The sequence below is a fragment of the Euprymna scolopes genome, chromosome 8 (genome assembly GCF_053919585.1).
Source record: "Euprymna scolopes isolate OS-2025 chromosome 8, ASM5391958v1, whole genome shotgun sequence".
In the NCBI taxonomy this organism is placed as follows: Eukaryota; Metazoa; Mollusca; class Cephalopoda; order Sepiida; family Sepiolidae; genus Euprymna; species Euprymna scolopes.
Window position 1 is genome coordinate 164,904,122 of NC_136489.1, and position 19,463 is coordinate 164,923,584.

The window sequence follows — 19,463 nt, forward strand, 5'->3', positions numbered from 1 at the left end:
TAAAACCAAAATTTCTGGCCGAAAATCGATCACAAATGTTTTCCCAAATCTCAGTACCCTGTATATCAAATTTCGAGTCTGTAGACTTTACATATAGGTTCCTTGGATATTATATGCAATCAGTTTTTTAAAATAGTTAACCATATAGGAGCCTATTCGTGACCAGACACACACACATTCAGCATTATATATATATATATATATATATATATATATATATATATATATATATATATATATATATATATATATATATATATATACTTCTGTAAATTCGTTTCACTTTCGTGTGTATTAAAATTCATATTAAAAATCCTCTTTTATATTTATTTAAAAAGGAAATACAACTTTTTTTTAATTTTTTTTTTTTTTTTTTTTTTTTTTTTTATATATGTGTGGTAGAATTGCATTCATCTGCAAAATATCTAGCTAATTTGCATATTCTTTTAAACAATTATTTTTAATTAAATCCCTATTAGTTTTTTCGGTTTTCTTATGGGATGATCATCTTTAGTTAACTATTACGTGTAATTATATTCATGCAGATATTCTACATGATTTATACTTGCATAATATTTGAGTAAAAAGTGTGCAGTAAACACAAAATTGTTTCCATATATATTTATCTATACGTATATATTTTTGTTTTTCTATACATCCATCTATATATATATATATATATATATATATATATATATATATATATATATATATATATAAAAGTGAACGTGTCTGTGTATCTATGTGTCTGTGCACATTTGCCTACACAATAACTCTGTCAAGTTTTAGTCTACAGACTTGAAATTTGATATACAGGGTACTGAGATTTGGAAAAATCAATGGGATCTCTGTTTGGCCATAAATTTGACGATTAAGGGGTCAAAGTTCAACGATTTGACCTTTGAGAACTCTAGAAAACTCCTCAGACAATTTTGGATCTACGCACTTGAAATTTTAGATATATGTTCTTTGGACATGGATCAAACTAAATAACTTGATTTAAGCTCAAAACAATAAATTTTAAGTGGTCATAATAGGGGTCAAAGTTTAAAAAAATTGACCTCTGCGGTCTCTTCCAAATTACTCAGACAATTTCTAGTCTAAATTATTGAAATTTTAAATAAAGGGTATTCAGAGATAGGGCAAGCTTTTTCATCAGTTTGGGTCGAAAATTTGTAGTTACCAATATATAAATGTATGTATGTATGTCTGTTTTCATGTCTGCCTTAAACTTTCAATAGAGGCGATGGATTTTACCAAGATCAGTATCGTTTTAAAGTTCGACCTTTCATACGACAAATATAAAAAAATTGGCTAAAAACATTAATATCTTCCTCTTCAACTAGGCAATTTTCTACCGGGGGGGGTAACTTTTTTCGCCGATATTTTTTAAAGATATCCTCTCCTTTCGATTGTCTAGCCTTGATTTTAAAAAATGTCACTTCCGGTTTTGCGGTGGTCGTAACAGCATAAACGTTAGGTTTTTACCCCGTTCGTTTCCTCTTTTGCGGTACGGATTCGAGCCTGCCTTCCTACTACCACTTTTCCTTTTTGCTCAACATACATATCCAAGCACCCGATCAACGCCGGTCTGAAATGCTAGTATATATATATATATATATATATATATATATATATATATATATATATATATATATATATATATAATATAAAACTAAAACTAAACGTCTGTGTGTGTGTGTGTGTCTGGTCACGAATAGGCTCCTATATGGTTGACTATTATAGAAAACTGATCACATATAATGATAGAAGATGTATCAAGACACAGGAATGGGAATGTTTGATCTGGCATAATGATGATCCATAAAAATTGTGGGAACTGCGTTAGTGCCTCGTCCACAAAATATGGAAATAAAAATTTTTAAAAAAACAAAAAAAATACGTTTACAAGTGTTTTTGATATAGATGTACATAGTAATACTTTTATAAGTATATTTTAACTTAAATAGGGATGGTATAATAAAATTGTGGGGTCTGCGTTCGCGCCTGGCCTCAATAGAATGGATATAGGCACAATGCTTAATAAAGACTTTTCATATCTATCTGCGTAAGTATACTTTGATAATTATGTTTCAGTTTAAAGAAATATGGTATAATAAAATTCTGGGGTGTTCGTTCGCACCTGACCTCCATAGAATGCAAACATGTCACAAAGTTTAACAAGGTTTTTTAATATAGATCCACAGAATATTGTGATAAGTGTTTCAGTGTGAACATGTATGGTATAATAAATTATGGAGTTTATCTATTTTATTTTTACTTTCATCATTGATACCCCCAAATTCGAAGCTATCTCTTTACAACCCTTCCTTTTCATAACCTATCATACTTTCATAACTCAGAGTCCATTCTCTATAGGCTGTTTTTGAACTCAGTCAACGACGGGTACTTTTGCTAGTATATATATATATATATATATATATATATATATATATATATATATATCGAGTATATTATTTATTTGTTTTATTTTGAATTGGGTTATAGAAAAAGTTATTTTAACTTGCAGACATATTTGTTCTGAGATGGTTAGGCAGATCAAAGAAATTACTTCCGGTTTGAATATAAGGCAGATCAAAGACATTACTTCCGGTTTGAATTAAGATAAGCAAAAACCATTGCTCGTCTGTTTGTAATTTTTTCGTCATTGCTTCAATAAGCGAAATATTCTAAGCTTTCTCAAACGTTAGTGCGGTCATCGTTAGAGGCATATATTCGGAAAGCGCGTACAACATAGGCTATTAAATTTCGAACTATTTATCAAGGCTTTTGAAATGGAAACGGCACTAACCATACGCGGGTTTAACTGGGTTATGAAATTCACAAGCGCTCCTCAGTTACATGTATATCCGTGTTAGGGGAGATGACGTAAAGTTTTTGAAACTCTTGCAGGGAAATGTGGACGTCCTTCTACATACAACATTGGCAATTCCCAAATTGGTCACCAATCTGGTACTGACCAGGCTCAACGTTGCTTAACTTCGGTGATCTAACGAGAACCAGTGTGTCAACGGGATTATGCCGTATTATCAAGACCGCACATACCGAAAATTAGATTCGACCGATAAATTAAATATGATTACTTACGCAGCTGTTATCAAAAGCAACCTTTGATTACATTATCTATATATATATATCGATATATCTATAAATGTGAACGTTTCTGTGTGTCTGTGTATCTGTCTGTCTATCTGTCTGTGTACATTTTCCTTCGCAATAACTCTGTTAATTTTCAGTCTACAGACTCGAATTTTTACATACAGGGTACATAGATAAGGAAAAATCTATGTGATCGGGTTTCTGGCCAGAAATTTGGCTGTTAGTGGGTCAAAGTTCAACGATTTGACCTTTGATAACTCTACCAAACTCCTCCGACAATTTGAGGTCTAAACACTTGAAATGTTAGATATAGGTTCCTTGGACATGGATCTAACTTAATAACTCGATTTGAGCCCAAAACAATAAATTTAATGGGTCATAATAAGGGTCAAAGTAAAAAAAATTGACCGATTTTTTTTTGCTCTACATACACCTCCAAACACCCGGGCAACGCCAGGCTGAAATGCTAGTATATCTATAAAAGCGAACGTGTCTGTGTGTGTGTGTGTGTGTGTGTACATTTCCCTACGCAATAACTCTTCTAATATTCAGTCTATAGACTAGAAATTTTATATACAGGGTACTGAGATTTGGAAATATCTTTGTAATCAGTTTCTGGCCAGAAATTTGGCTGTTAAGGGATCAAAGGTCAACGATTTGACCTTTTAGAACTCTACCAAACTCCTCCGACAATTTTGGGTCTAAACACTTGAAATTTTATATATATATATGTTCCTTGGGCATGGATCTAACTTAATAACTTAATTTGAGACCAAAACAATGTTAACGGGTCATAATAGGGGTCAAAGTTAAAAAAAAAATTGGCCGCTTTTTTTTTGCCGAACATACACCTCCAAACACCCGGGCAACGCCGGGCTGAAATGCTAGTAAGAAAGCAAAAAAAAAAACAAAAAAAACAAAAAACAATAGGATTTCCGCAGAACTTTCATCCAAAAACATGATTGTTTTTCTGGTTAATTTTAGTTGGAAACTCGTGAATCTCTAGAACCTGATGCGGAGGATCCGTGATTAAAACGGCGGGAGTTTTTCAAAATTAGAAATCTTTTTTTTTTTTTTAGTAAAGCATTACTTTTGAAAACGTGTGTAGGATGACAGTGAATAGACCGAGGACGCTGTAATGGTGAATTTAATTTGCAAATGAGTTCCCAGCGTGAAATATATATATAAGCGTAAATTTGGGCATACGGCGCAGTTTGAAATTCGACTCGTTGGAATACGCACTGAAGATCGTATAAAGAATGAAGGAAGAAAAGACTTTTATGCCTGCCAACTAGTGATAGAAAAAAAACCTTGGGTTTTGACAACCATTAATGTCGAAGTGTTACAACCGATTTAACGACATACTAACCTGAAGAAGAACTTCAAAATCTTACAAGAATTGAACGTGTTAATAAAGGATTTATATTTTGGAATTTTGCGAGCAAGGTTTAAACTTTTTTTAATTACATTTTCACCCCAAACAAGGCACATTGTCACTTTGATATAGGGGGCTACTATCAGGAACTAAGCTACAGGTGTACTATGTGGTGAGTTGGGCAGCAAGATGTCGGCTCATGTTACACTTGAACTTCTGCATGTCAGTACAGTTTGGGAAGCAGGAACCCGGAAGGGAATTCCAAAGTCTAGCGGTTCTGGGGAAGAAACTACTGGAGTAGAAGGCTCTCTTAGATCTAGGGATCTCTACTCTGAAGGGGTGGGATTTAGCTGCTTGTCGGGTTTGTCGGAGGTATTTACGTCGTTAGGGTACAAGTGCTTGCAGTTCGTAAGAGAATTCACCAAGCATGGTATTTTAATTTATGCAGATTGCGTACATGTTAATATACAATATTTCTTATATCGATTATTATATGTTACAAGAAATTATTTGCCCGGTGGATTAATTCGAAAAACAAAATTAAAAAATAATAAATAACTAGCAAGGCCACAAGCGTTGCTCGGGACCGTATAAGACAAAGAGAAAATTTTGAACATACCTGTTATTCTTAGAATAGAGGAAGTTTTTATGTTTATGTATCATTTGCCATCTTGAGCAACATAATATTTTACCTACCCTAGGACGGGTATTACACAACATATGCATCGAATAAGTGTACCTTCATTGGGCAGGAAATTTACAGCACATATGTGGAAAAAATTCCTTACCTAGGGCGGGTAATGTACAACACGTATTTAAAATTATTTAAATAAGTTTATGTTGTGCTAATTTTTCTGCAGGTCACAGGTACGAGTTTGTTTTTACATCAGAGTGCTATAGTGGAGAAGCACCGGATTTTTTATATGAATGTTATACTACTCGAATTTATTACATTATTTTCGATTTTGGTAACTTATGTACGTCACAGATAATAATTTATTTGTTTTTATATAGGTACTTCACTGTGTAAGTACCTTATTTCCTGGTAAGGTTGCTGTAGAAGTATCATTTTTTCTAATTTAAAAGTGAAAGAATTTGAATACTTTTGAGTAATTTTCTTTTGCGCTAGATTTTCTGTGACTCTAGATTAAGAATATATTTGTTATTTCATCTGGGTGCTATAGTGAAGAAGCACCTTATTTCTCATTTAAAAATCATGCTATTCGATTATATAACGTGATTTTCAGTTTTAATGACTTTTATGCACGTTACGGTAGGATTTTATTTGTTTTTCATATGAGTACTATACTACACAAGTACCTTATTTCTGGGTAGGATAATGTGCAAGTACCTTATTTCTAATATATAGATGAAAATACTCGATGATTTTACATAATTTTCTGTTGTGAGAACTTTTCCGTATGTCATAGGTGAGAGTTTGTTTTTATAATAGAGTGCTATAATAAAGAAGCACCTTATTTCTTATATAAATGTCATACCACTCGAATATATTATATAATTTTCGGTTTGGATTACTTTTATGTACGCCGCAGGTAAGATTTTCTTTGTTTTTCATATGGGTACTATACTGCACAAGTACCTTATTTCTCGGGTAGGATACTGTACAAGTACAGTTTTTCTAATGTAAAAATGAAAGAACTCGATACGTTTATGTAATTTTCTTTATGTGTTACATTTTCTGTGCGCCTGGAGTAAGATTTGTTTATTTTGTTATCTGGGTGCTATAGCGAAGAAGCACCTTATTTCTCATATGTATGTCATACTACTCGAATGTTAAACGGGATTTTCGGTTTTAATAAATTTCATGTATGTCACATGTAACATTTTCTTTGTTTTTTTTCATGAGTACTATACTGCACAAGTACTTTATTACTTCAATAGAATTTCTTGTACACATAAATACATTAAAAATGATCATTGTATGTGATTGTTGGAATATTACTATAGAAATATACATCCACATATAATACATTAAATTTATAATGATCAGTTAATTATTATAGGAGTGAATCCAATACACACAAATATATAAGTATATACGTATACTAAGCCACAACCGTGCCTGCAGTCGACATGGAAAATCCCCTTCATAGAGTCTTCGATTGCGAAGTACTGCTAAAGATCATTCATAATGATCGGTTAATAAGTTTAAGAGTGAATCCAATACATAGAAAATATAATAATATACACATAATTATAATTCATAATGATCGGCTAATTAGTTTAGGAGTGAATCCAATACATAGAAATATATAAACATATACACATAATTAAAATTCATAATGATCGGTTAATTAATTTAGGAATGAATCCAATACATACACATATATAAACATATACACATAATTAAAATTAATAATGATCGGTTAATTAGTTTAGGAGTGAATCCAAGAGAGAGAAATATATAAACATATACACATAATTAATATTCTTAATGATCAGGTAATTAGTTTAGGAGTAAATCCAATACAAATGCCATTAATTGATCTATTTACGTGATTTTTGGAATTTAACAAATAAGCCGACATATATATATATTTGAATATGACATTTTCGTTACGTAAATCAAAAACATTCTTCTGTTTTTTTTTTTTAAATAAAAGTGTTATTGTGTATTCATTATATAACATTTAAAAATCAAGAATATCGGAATGTAAAAAAAATGATGAGGATCGAAACCGCAACGCTTGCGCTAGTAATCAGCCACGTTATCTGTTGCAACAAGACGTTGGGAAATATCTTAATACGTACATTTCTCTTTTAATCGATGTAACGCATGCACACAATGACACCATTGTGCTACGCTCGTCAAGGTATTATTGTTTTTGAAGCCCTTAGCAATTATTTTAATCGATTAAATGATCTTACTAAAATTCAGCACTAAAAATGCAATCTTTTGAGCTATTGCACGTCGTCCAAAGATCATCCGTTTAGGAGGAGAAAAATTTGAAAAACAGAGACAGACACACATAGATATAGTGAGATTTATATATTAGATAATGATAATGTCGTTCCAAAAATTCTGTCTGTGTTTGTTTGTCACGTTAGGTGATATTTAGGCTTAATAATGATACCCTGAAAAAGTAACTTCTGGTTGATGCTTAGTTTTAAAATACGCAAACAAAGCAATGATTTGCGGTGATTTTAAAAGATAACTCCTTTTTTATTGTAAACAAAAGCTATTAATAAGAAAAAAAATAAAAGAAAATAGTGAGGTACACAAGGGCTTGAACATGAATCTGGTTTACTAAGAAAAAATGATTTCGTATGGTCGGTTTAACGTAACATATTCCTTCGTAAAAAATATTCCTTTTATCTATAAGCGAGAAAGGTGATTTTTAGGATCGGATTTTTTCGAGTTTCGACAATGATTTGCGTTTATTTTATCATTTTCTTTGGCCGGTGTTACGTAAAATATTCCCCTGGAAAAATTCTTCTATTTTATCTATAAGAGAGTAAGACTATTTTTAAGATCGAATTTTTTCGAGTTGTGATCGATGAATTTCTGTACAAAGCATATCTAAGAACACTGACCGACCTATAAATTACCTTTGCGTGCTAAAGCTAGGCTCAGCCGTTTCGAAACCTATAAGGAATGAACTCTCTCTCTCTCTCTCTCTCTCTCTCACACACACACACACACAAAGTGACTTTTAAATAATAATAGAGATAGAGATAGTTGCTGTTGTCTTGTAAAATATTCTTCTGCGTTGTATTTTATTATTTTCTTTGGCCGGTGTTACGTAAAATATTCCCCTGGAAAAATTCTTCTATTTTATCTATAAGAGGGAAAGACTTTTTTTAAGATCGATTTTTTTTCGATTTGTGATCGATGAATTTCTGTACAAAGCATATCTAAGAACACTGACAGACCTATAAATTACCTTTGCGTGCTAAAGCTAAGCTCAGCCGTTTCGAAACCTATAAGGAATGAACTCAATCTCTCTATCACACATCCACACAAAGTGACTTTTAAATAATAGAGAGATAGTTGCTGTTGCAAAATATTTTCTTCTGCGTTGAATACAAAGTAGAACCTGTGATCTTTAATTTCAATCTCTTTTTCTCTTCTGAACTATTTATTTCTAACGGCAGCGTCTTAGTAAAAAAAAATCGAGCCTTACTGATGAAGATGCTATTTTTATTTGACGCACATGGTCGACGTAAATGTCAAAACTACACATTTTTTTCTAACTGAAAACCGAAATAAACAAGAATAAACCCCCCTCCCCATAAAAAAGAAACACCAAAATAATTGAACGATCATTAGAATTGGATTTATTCAAAAATTCACACGCTTACTTTTTTTTTTTTTGCCTGACAAATGCTATCCTCCTCTCTCTGAAAATAATGCAAGTACTGCATGTCGGGAGGTTCGAAAAGTAAAGTATTCAGGTCTGATTTCTTCTTGCACGTTCTTTTTTTTTTTTACAAAGAAGTCACCACTTATCTAGGCCCGGAGGTCACTGGTGGTCAAAGGGAAACATGTCAGTCATCGTTAGTAGTGGAAATTTAGTAAATTGGATTACTTAAGGGGAAGGCTTATCAAGAATTTGTTCACATTGGACTTGAAGATGACCATATTGTAGTCAGTTGGAAAGCAGGAAAACGGAACACAGTTTCACAGCTGTGCAGTTCTAAGAAAGAAGCTTTGTCCATGGATTATACGTTTAGGTTTAGGCACTGATAAAGAGTGGCGGAAATTATTGATAGTGGACGAGTGTTTTTCGTAAAACTTCACCGGGAATAGGACGGTACGCAAAACGAATGTTCTCTTTTTAAAACTATACCAGCCGAAAGTGCTTTCAGCTAGTCGATCTTTCTATGCATCTGGTTATGGTAACATTCTTACTAAAAAGATGTTTGTAATATTTGTCACGCACATGCTTTATTTTTTTAGTATAAAACTTTAGATGCTAATCATATGAACAAGTAAGAAGTTTTAAATATATATCGTTCTAATACTTAAATATCTTATCACTTGCATCGTTTTCAATAACAGCTATCGTTTTGTTGCAATGGCTCTTAACAGCAATGCCAATTCTGTAGGCTCTTTGCCAACAAAAAACATAACTAATTAAATAAATAGAAATACTTTAATTCATAATTATAATTTAAAGTGCCAGCACTGAAAGTTATGTTTTGAAAAAGTATTGAAAACAATACTTGTCATAAAGACTCTACAGAGTAACGAGTTATTTTTATCGTAAGATGCACCTGGATACCCTTTATCTATCGTCAAATTTAAAAGAAAACATCATATGGCAATATTAACAGTATCTATTGGAGTTGTGGGTCGTTGACAACACGGATTAACGACATTGGTGTTCCAAGCTCGAATCAAAGTTCGAATCCAGTTCGTTCCACAAAAATTGCTTTCACTTACGATGTTGGCAACCTGCACGCGATTTCTCCAGTAAGTACCCAATGTCTTTATAGAAAGACTAGAAAAGTATCGAAGAAACCAATTTCAATAATGGAATCTTCGGGTTCATATAATATGATATTTTACAGTATCTATAATGACAAATGCACAAAAAAACTCCCCATTAACATTCCATTGGACTTAAACTTATTTACTGGCCCTGGTGAGGCCCCAGCTTGCGGGCTTTGGGAACTGTGGAGCCACCCTTTAATTACCATTGCTCCCAGGTCCACTCTGACCCGGAGTGGTAGTATCTGTTAGGGTCCCAACTATGGGGGAAATAGAAACCGACTTGAAAACAACAAATATATTCTATTAGAAAATTTTTCTTCAAAATCTTTGGATTCGGCATTAAATAACCCGAAAAGGGTTGATATGCCGTAAAACAAAAACAACCAACCAACCAACTAAGACTTATTTATTCGCAAGATAATATCAAGTAGTATTCAATTCCAGTCATTATTATACTAGAAACTAGAAGATGCCAGAATGTTCACGAAATCGTCAATAAAACTCAATAAAAAATATTCATTTCAATTATCGCAACAAATAACATATTCACATCATCCTAAGAAGAGATTAGCAACTCACTACTTCAAAAGTTGATTTTCTGGGATGTATACATCGACTTTACGCGGTACCTGTATTATGTGTCCAGTAGGAAATGCCATCTTCTCTTCCCTGCAACCTCTTTCCCACCAAAAGAAAAGTAAGCGAGCCTTTCTCTGCTTTATCGTTATTTTCATGGAAAGTGCTCGTCTGAGCTCCAATCTATGGTCCCACCTTGTACAAACTTTCATGAAAAACATTCGTCTAGCTGAAACCACTATCAATAATTTTCCCCGCTCTTTATTTGTGCCTAACTTAAACGTGGATTCAATGAACAAAGCGCATGTGAAACTCGATTCCCTGCTGTCCAGCTGACTACCATATGGTCGTCTTCAAGTCCAATATAAAAAAGTTCTTGATGAACCGTCCCCTTCAGCAATCCAATTTACCAAATTTCCACTACTAACGATTACGACGATGTTGTCCCATTGATCGCTGTGCACTCATTAACTCTTATCCTCGAGTGGCCTCCAAGCCTTTATAGGTAGTACTTTCTTTATAAAAACTATACTTTTATTGATAGTACACACGTGAATTTCTAGTCACCTTTGAAGTAATTTCCTCCGACTGCAATGCAGTTATTGTACCGCTCCAACAACTTCTCGAAAGCTCTATACAAAGTCCACTTGGGTGAGCGTGTCAATTATTTTTGGCACGGCCTATTTCATCTCCTCAATTGTCTTGTAAAGACATACTTTAAGGTTTTCCCTGAGCTTAGGGAATAAGCAAAAGTCACAGTGACACGACAGGGTGAGGAACTGTCTTTATACCCGCCTCGGTCGAATGGTCTGTTCATAAGTAAAGAGTTGTGGACTGATACATTGTCGTGGTGGAAATGGCATTGATCCGATTTTTTTTTCATTTTCACCCCAAACAAGGCACATTGTCACTTTGGTGTAGGGGGCTACTATCAGGGGCAATAACTACTGGGCTAATATGTAGGGATTTGGGCAGCAAGATGTTTGTTCACGTTGCACTTGAACTTCTGCACGTCAGTACAGTTGGGGAAGCAGGGACATGGAATGGAATTCCAAAGTCTAGCGGTTCTGGGGAAGAAACTACTGGAGTAGAAAGATCTTTTACATCTAGGGATTTCTACAGTGTGGAGGTGGGATTTTGCAGCCTGTCGGGTCTGTCGAGGGTGTTCACGTCGTGGGGGCACAAGTGTCTGCAGTTCGTTAGAGCATTCACCATTAAACTACTTGTAGAACAGGCAGAGGGATGCAACGTTTCGTCGATGGGACAGAGGCTGAAGCTTAGATGCCAGTTAAGGGCCTATCAGATTGGCGACTCTCTTTTGAACCTTGTCAAGGAGCGAGAGACTAATAGCCGGCGAATGGTTGCCTTATAGAGGTACAGGATACTTTCGGGTGTTAGTAGTTTTCTAGCATGGTAGAGAGAGCCCACCTTCCTCGCAGCGGCCCTGGCAATGCCCTCGATGTAATTGTTCCAACTCATGTTTCCTGTGAACGTTAGGCCAAGGAGCTTGAAAGACGTACTCTCAGATAAAGAGTCGTTGGCCATTGCTATAGGTGGTAGATAAGGTTTCTTGTAATTATTGAATGAAACTTGTTTACTCTTGGCGGCATTGAACGTGGCCATAGTGCTGGGCTCTTCCGACGGAATCTCCCGTTGGACTCTCGTTAAACCTCGACATAGTATTCCTTGTTTATTGTCTGTCCAGTGGGAACTCAGTGCATGAAGATCATGCCCGTACTATTAAAAAAAAAAAGAAGAAGAAGAATCATAAGTTTCTGAGTAGATTTGCTCGGTCTGGCCTTCTTGGGTCTAGAAGAGCCAGCATCCATCTACTGGGAATTCTGTCTCCTAGTTACTGGGTCATAGCGGTAGATACATCTTTCATCGCAGGTATCCAGATCTTCAAGAACTGCGGGATCCCCTTGCTGTCATGACAACGTCTTTCTTTCTCGTCTTCTCTGCATCTTCAGTTCTTTGCAAACAATTATGTGTACAGCATCCGCACTAACATTAAATTGTGCATTTCTTGTCTCCATAGACACACGACGGTTTTTATCCGTAGATGTCTTTATTTGGCCAATCAACTATGGTGTTCGGTCCTGGACATGACCTTAAACTATATCCGATGGTGAGGGCCCCAGCTTGCAGGCCTTAGGGAGTGTGGAGCCACCCTTTAGTTGCCATTGCTCCCAGGTCCACTCTGACCCGGAGTGGTAGCACCTGTTAGGGTCCCAACTATGGGTTAAATAGAATACGACTCAAAAAACAAATATACTATATGAAAAAATCGTTCTTCAAAATAACCCAATTTCGGCATTAAATAACCTGAAAAGGGTTGATATGCCGTAAAACAAAACAACCAACCAACCAACTATGGTGTTCTGACTTTCTTACTCCTCCCTCACCTCTCATCCATTTTCAAAGACTATCTGCCATCCTTGAATCTTTATTCCACTCCAAAACTGATGCTCGATTCATTGCAAAAGTGCCAAAAAGCTGTCTGAAACATTCCATACGTTTATGTTGCATTTTTTTTCCAAAGATTAAAACAATTTTATTTCATATCGTTCTTCTAAAGTGTCTTAACGTCTAGATTGCATTTTTGAAATTCAGCAACCGTGACAATCATGCTTTAGTAGGGTGCATTCCAATTCCTGCTGTTGCTGTTCATTAGTACCTGAAATCATAAAAATGGGTCAGTCATCTCATAAGATGCATAGCAATAACATACTAAATTTTCAAGAGTCTACGGCAATTTTAAATGCCCGTACGAAAAAGTCTGGAAACTTATTGAAGACACATCGTACTATCGAGTATCGTTATTTGACATATTAAAGCGTATTAATATCTATCAATGGGTGTAAGTCAAACAGGACGATGCCTTATAGACAAATATTGATGCTTGCGTTTTATTTCCATTCGGCAGAATTCTCTGACAAATAATCGTTAAAGACGAATAGCTAAAAATTCTTCCGGGGATTTGAAAACATCACCGGCCGCTGACAGTTATAACTTCACTCTTTAATGATTTATGGCCCTGTTAGAAAATATAGTCTCACGTTGAACAAAAAAAAAATACTTTTTGCAAAGTAAACAGTGTCAATATCCCAGGAGTCACTGTAAGGACTAGGACAGGAGGCTGAAATTACTGATAAGATAAACAGTTCATGAGAAGAAGTTTTAATTACGACGGAAAAAGGTATGTTTTATTTAAACTTTTTTCGCCTTAAATCAATGCATATTTTCGCTAGAAAGTAAGAGGCTATGTTAAATTAATCGCCATATCTATATATGGCGATTAATTTACCATAGCCTCTTACTTTGAACCATCACAATACAAAAATAAAATACAATTGTAGTTGGCTTGTATGTATATATGAAAGATACCTGAGTGTAATTTAGATATTTTTAAATATGTTTAAGCGCAAATATGTCACAAACCTATTTGATTTGCTGTGAAATACACTTATCCCCATATACATTTTTTAACTTACTATATATATATATATATATATATATATATATATATATATATATATATATATATATATATATATGTGTATTCAAGAAAAAATCTCTTTTGTGGATTATGAAAATGCGTTCTTGGGACATTTTCTCACTTTTGACTTTTGAAACTCACTACATATATATATATATATATATATATATATATATACATATACATATATATATATATATATATATATATATATGTGTGTGTGTATGTATGTAGTGAGTGTGTCTCTGTGTCAGTGCGTGTTCTACACTGTAGTATTTACCTCTTCGTTTGTCTTTGAAATTTGGTGTCTATATGTGTTTAAATTATTTTAATAATTATTTTTTTTTTTTTTTGCATGATGCTACTATCGAAGAAACAGCAAATATGGAAGAAATTAAAATAAAAAAAAGTAGTTCGAGGAAATTTATTACTGAAATAAAAGCATTTCTATTATTTGGAGCCTTCTACACGTAATTAATGTACTGCTGCTTGTCGGGCGGTTGGAGGTATTTAGTACAGTGGCAGCCAAGTACAGTAAGTTTTTAACGTTTCTTTTATAATTACAGTATCGCTTTTTAAAAAAAAAAGTTATTTATCGTCAACCAGTGTCTGGGGGGGTGCAGGTCACAATACTAATGAGCTAGTTATCGCTAGCCTGTGTCTGGTCAGTGCAGATCACAATACTAGTAAGTTAGTAATCGCTAGTCTGTGTCTGGTCGGTGCAGATCACAATATTAATAAGTTAGTTATCGCCAGGCAGTGTTTACAAATTTCATTCTATTAAAACCTATATATTTTTTTTACACAGGAATAACCACTTATCAAGGCCTGGACGCCACTGAAGGAAAAGGGTTAATGGGTATACATTAGTGTTATACCGGCCTTCCTTGAACAGAGGAATTTACACCCATTAGCACTATAAATAGTGCTAGTAATTCCAACACCGGTGAGAGAGATGCGACTGCACTTAAACTGCTAGCCGAGTGCCCAGCAGATATACACGTTTTCCTATCTTTGTACATTATTGTTAATACACTTGTTCCTTAACCGATCCTCGACTCGATTGTTCTTATTTTCACTGTTGTTCCACGACACAACAATTAGAATCACCACTTATCAAGGTCCGGAAGCCACTCGAGGATAAGGGTTAATGGGTATACATTAGTCAATGTGATTATAGCGTAGTAAACATAAGTAATGGGAATTTTGTAAATTGGATTACCTAGGAGGACGGTTCATCAAGAACTTGTTTACGTTGGACTTGAAGACAATCAGATTGTAGAACGCTGGAAAGCAGGCAAACGAAAGAGAGTTCCACAGGCGTGCAGTTCTAAGAAAGAAGCTTTGTTCATAGAATCAACATTTAGGTTTAGGAACAAATAAAGAGCGTGGGACATTATTTATAGTGGTTTTCATAAACGTTTGGCGAGGAGGGACTATGGATTAAAGCTCAGCTGAGCACTTGCCATGAAAATAACGACAGGTTCGCAACGTCTCTTATGTGGGAAAAATGCTGCAGGGAAGAGAAAGGGCATCCCTCACTAAGCTTCGAAGTCTATTTTGAACCGTACATGGCTTCTATATAGGTAGGGAATTGCATCAGGAGTGAGATATCTACTGGAGCGGTAGAAGGATCCTACCATTTTCCCAGCGACCTTGACAATGGATTTGGATTTGACATAGGTGTTCCCTTTCGGGTCAGGAATAAATGTCAAGCCCAGAAGCTTGTCAAAACATGAAGCCTCCCCAAGACGAGAGCCATTCATTTCAACCGATGTCAGATTGGCATCAGAGCGTTGTTTTTTCATTATTCAATATTAATCCTTTAACAGTGAATGCTCTGACGAACTACAAGCACTTGTACCCTCTCGACGTAAATAACCCCGACAAACCCGACACGCAGAAAAATCCCAGCCCTACGTAGTAGAGACCCATAAATGTAAGAATGCCTTCTACTTCAATAAATTCTTCCGCAGAACTGCTAGAATTAGGAACTCCCTTCCGGGATTCTACTTTCCCAACGGCACTGACATACAGAAGTTCAAGTATAATGTGAACAGACATCTTGCTGCTTAACGCCCTTCATAAACTCCCTACAGCGTATGTCCCTGATAGTAGCCCCCTACTTCCAAGTGGCACTGTGGCGGGGGGGGGGGAATCTTCTACAACAGGAATGAAAATAATAAAATAAAAAGAATATTCTTATTGTAACAACGTTAATATCGACGTGCAATTCTTTGGAAGAAAGTAATATTGCGTGTTTGTTGCACACATGGATTGAAAAGAATAAACCATCTTTCTTTAGTGACCTCGCTTGTACCAAATGTGCATCGGATTGAAAGATTGAGAATATTTTATTCGACTGCGTTATAGAACAATAAACAAGGCCATCAACTCATGGCATAGCGATTCGTCGAACTGTTTGTCGTTGTTCAGATTCCGAACGATTAACCACGAAATTATTGTACAGCATTTCAGCACAATTAAATACACTCACACAGACCTATAATGTAGTTTCCGAATATATATATATATATATATATATATATATATATATATATATATATACTATGAGGGGCATACGCTGTAGGGATTTTATGAAGGGCGTTAAGCAGCAAGATGTCTGTTCACAATATATATATATATATATATATATATATATATATATATATATATATGTATATATATATATATATATATATATGTATATATGTATAAGGAATGTAAAAATACCAGCGGTGGTTGACGTTATGTTTTGAGAAAAATAGAAAAACCGAATGAAATTATTAAAATAATCAACGTTTCGTCCTTATTTCAGAGGACATCTTCAGGATAATTGAAGTAAAAATGCAAGAAAAGAAAAAGTCATAGATCGTACGAAAAAGAGAACAGTTTTTGAATTCTACCCATCCTTCCCATACGCACACATATGTTTGTCCTTCCCGACATGGGTAGGATTCAAAAACTGTCCTCTTTTTCGTACGATCTATGACTTTTTCTTTTCTTGAATTTTTACTTCAATTATCCTGAAGATGTCCTCTGAAATAAGGACGAAACGTTGATTATTTTAATAATTTCATTCGGTTTTTCTATTTTTCTCAAAACATATAAAACATATATATATATATATATATATATATATATATATATATATATATATATATATATATGATGAGAATAATGGAAATAGTATTCCGACAAAATAGAGAAATGAAAAGGAACAAACCGAATTATGTGTTCATCAACGTTTCGTCTTTATTTTGAGACTTCCCCTGGATGAATGAGGCTAAAAAAAACAACAACAATAAATCAGTCCAAATAATAGAAGATTTTTCATGGGCAAAGTGTGACGTTGCTCTATTTCCGAAACGGAAAAAGACGTTGGAAACTCAAAAAATATACTAACGACTATATGACGTTTTGAAAATCTCCCTCTCTTTAACAACGTAAGCTCCCCTTCTTTTTTGGATATCATAATTTTGTTCTTAATGGGTTTTTTTTATGTTTTTAGTCGCGTGCAAGCGACTCTATAAGTCACTCCGTCGGTCGATTTGTCGGTCTGTCGGTCTGTCCATAACACTTTTGTGCTTGGCCTTTTTTTGTTAAGATCAAAGGTCTAATGTTAATAGATGCTGTTCTTAGCTTTTTAAGTTTTTCTTGGCCTTTTGATGTTTCTGACTCTTAAACGCTGGGGATTTATTAGTTAGATTAAGATCCACAGAGTGAATGAGGTATTGTGGTAAATGTTGCCAGTCAAGAGTAAGACTCCAAAGTCTACATTTATTACTTTTAATCACTTTAGTCACAAAGACCCTTAACCCTTCCCCTCCCCAATTTCTTGTAGGGCCTTGTGCCTAAGTTTGTTGTTTAAAAATCTTTTGTTTTTTACTAAATTGTATTTTCAAAATTTTAAAAGCAATAAAATATATAAACACGATCAAAGTGTAGTATCTGTTGCGGCAGATATTGCAAGCAAAGAAAATATGTGGGGGAAACCCCACATATAAGACCTTGGTCAATGTAGGGGCGACCCTTCATACCAATTGTCACTATCCAGCTCCCCTATTCCCCGGGGAGTTGTTCCCCATTTCTCCTTCACTCCTCACATTAAAAATCGGCCTTGTGCCTAATTTGCTCGGTGGGGGAGCAAATAAATACCAACCCTTCATACCAATTGTCACTATCCAGCTCCCCTACTCCCCGGGGAGTTGGTCCCCATTTCCCCTTCACTCCTCACATTAAAAATCGGCATTATGCCTAATTTGCTCGGTGGGGGAGCAAATAAATACCCTTTTCTTGGCCTTTTGGCCAAGATCAAAGTGTAGTATCTGTTCTTACTACATGCTGTACTTATGTTTGTAAGGTTGTGATATAAAGTGGGGGATCACTTTTTTGTATTAATTCAATGTAAAATGATCACCCACTTTACAACCAGTCAGTCTCAAAGCCATTCAAGTCATTCTCCAGATCATTCAAGTTGTTTTTGAAGGATTCCGGTTATTTTTTAAGTATTTAAGTCATTCTTAAGGCCATTCAATTCATCCCTAAGTTCATAAAAGTCATTCTAAGTCATTTACTTTTTATTTATTTAAGTATTTCAGCCCATTCATTAATTACACGAGAGCACGCGACTAATGGTTATCGGCCTTGTTTATAATGGAAAATAGTTGAAGATTTTTACAGAAAAATAATAGTTTACGGAATCCTCAAAACCATTCTTCAGATACGAATTTCGGGAGGTGACGTCTTTGTGTAGAAGAATCTTCCGTCCCTTATAAAAAATAATTCTTCAGATGCGAATTTCGGGATGTGGACTCTTTTGTGACTTCTTTGTGTAAAAGAATCTTCATATTTCTTACCCTAATTATTAAATTTGCTCGGTTATTAGATTGATTTGTTTTACTGTAAAAATAAAATAAAACATAATACAGAAATACTAGAATCATAAGTTACTATTAATCCCTCCTATTACATAAGATTCTACTTTTTAGGTGATTACGGTTAAAAACTTTTTAGGTGATTACGTTGAAAACTTTGAACAAATCATCGCGACTTGTTTTCCTATTTTCCACAATTCGCAATGATAACATTTGTTGGGAAGGAAATAAAGTTATCATTAGAATTGTATTACTTATCCTATTCAGGAGAAAATAAAAATGTAAGTTTTCATTTTTCAAGCGCTTACGTGTAAACGCCCTGAAAAAAAAATACTAATAAAACAACAAAAAGTCGGTTTTCCACATGAAATGAACGGAAAATAATTACTATTTGGAACCAGACCGTATTTAAAAAATGTAGTTTATTTTGTTTGTTTTATAACCTTGGTCAAGTTAACGTTCCTGATCAAAATTTAGGTGTAAGTTTCTAGCATGGTAGACGGAGCCCACCTTCCTTGCAGCAGCATTCTCATTTTCTCAATTTATTTGTTTCAAATG

The 19,463-nt window shown here is 34.5% G+C and overlaps 1 pseudogene; it reads left to right on the forward strand.

Annotated features, from left to right (window-relative positions):
* The first annotated feature begins 18,315 nt into the window (after positions 1 to 18,315).
* On the forward strand, positions 18,316 to 18,453 carry LOC145284187 (U2 spliceosomal RNA; annotated as a pseudogene).
* Positions 18,454 to 19,463: the final 1,010 nt, after the last annotated feature.